The following is a 1,815-nucleotide window of genomic DNA, read 5'->3' on the forward strand; positions in this document are numbered from 1 at the left end:
TAGCCTCCCTGTGGTTCGACCCCGGTCTTGCCGGGTTATTTATTACTTCGACACTCCTACACTTGGAAGAAGACATCAATCTTTTCGTCGTGTCACAAACACATCTTAAAAACATAGAAAGCACTTTTTTTTCTTAACATAAAATGACATTGCCAAATATAACCTTATAGAGAATGACTTATCCCAACCGTATAGGCTGAGCTTTCTGGACCGAAGGCCGTACCCACAAAAAACCTAGAAACAACAACAAAGATTTAAATATCAAATGAAATTTTTGGATTGAATCTGATGAAGAACATAAAAATAAAAAGTCAGAAACATGATTTAAAAAACAAAACATATTATATCAAATTGATGGCATAAACATATGAGAAATTAATATTCAAGTAAAATTTTAGAGCTATATCATTACAATAATCAAACAAAAGCCATAATTATTTGATTTTTAAGCAAAAAAGAAATGAAAAAAAATCAAAATCAAAAGCCATTAAATTAAAAACTAACAAGTATGCATACACATGTAAAAACCATCAATCGAATAAATTGACACTGAAATCAACGATCAAAGGCAAAGTTTATTTAAAGAACACCAACCTAGAATGCCCAAGAAATCTTAAACCCGGAAAAAAGCATCCAAACCTAAAATAAAGGACTAAAGCCTATTAATGTAAGTCACATATATACATATCTACGTACTTAAATCTTCAAAAGGAATGAAAAACATGTAAGAGACATATATCAAAGTCTATAACCTACTATCAACATTGAAACATGTATTTATTGTTTTTATCAATTTAAAAGCTCATTTAACATCGCAAGCAACATCAAAATGATCTATATAAACTCTTAACACTGAAAAAAACTTTTAGAATGGCTAAGCATTTCTTTATGTCTCAGTTTTACAAAGAACCATCAAACTATAAAATATGATGTCTATACTTTAAAGGCAAGTATTCAATCATCTAAAGCAGCCATTAATCAACCATTAAACATCATAAAACAATTTATTAACAGCAAAATAATCAATCATGTAATGAAATTTTATTTAAAGAAAATTAAAAATAACTGCTAAAAACAAACCAAAACAGAGTCAAATCATATCACAAACATCATAAACAATACTTGAATAAAAGAATCAAAGCTTGGATTGCAAAGAGAAGGGGTATTCTCAATGAGTTATACTTTTTTTATCAAGTTGAATAACTTACCCTCAAAAGATGATTATGATTGGTTTCTATCCCTTTTTTGCTTGGTTTGAGCAGATTATAATGGCTTCTTTCAAGAGCTTCTGACCTCCTTCTACACAATATTTTCCTTTTCCTTTCCTTTTCCTTTTTTTACTATTGGATTAGTTTCGTTCTCAAGGTTTCTTCTCTTTTTTGGATTTTATCTCTTCAAAATCCCCTTTTTTTTTTTTTTGCTCTACGATTTCTTCTCCTTTTATAACCTTGACACGACTAAAAGATTGATGTTTTCTCTCAAGTGTAGGAGTGTCGAAGTAATAAATAACCCGTCAAGATCGGGGTCGAACCACAGATAGGTTAATTGTATAAATTATAAACAACAATAACAACAACAATAATAATAATAAAGAAGTTGATGAGAACTTTGAGATGAAAGATTAACGTAAGGATTAAACAATGATAATAACAAATGTCAAAGTTAGAGGATCCACTAATGGCATGTCAAACAAGTATAGTATAAACTTTTATTATTCAATTGGAAACCACACACAAAGAAGGTTCCAATCAGATTATAAATTGTTAACATAATTACATTAGTTATCTTATTCGATTAATGCTAATACTTGTAAAT

This window comes from Populus euphratica, unplaced genomic scaffold (genome assembly GCF_000495115.2).
Source record: "Populus euphratica unplaced genomic scaffold, PopEup_1.0 scaffold256.1, whole genome shotgun sequence".
NCBI classification, from domain to species: Eukaryota; Viridiplantae; Streptophyta; class Magnoliopsida; order Malpighiales; family Salicaceae; genus Populus; species Populus euphratica.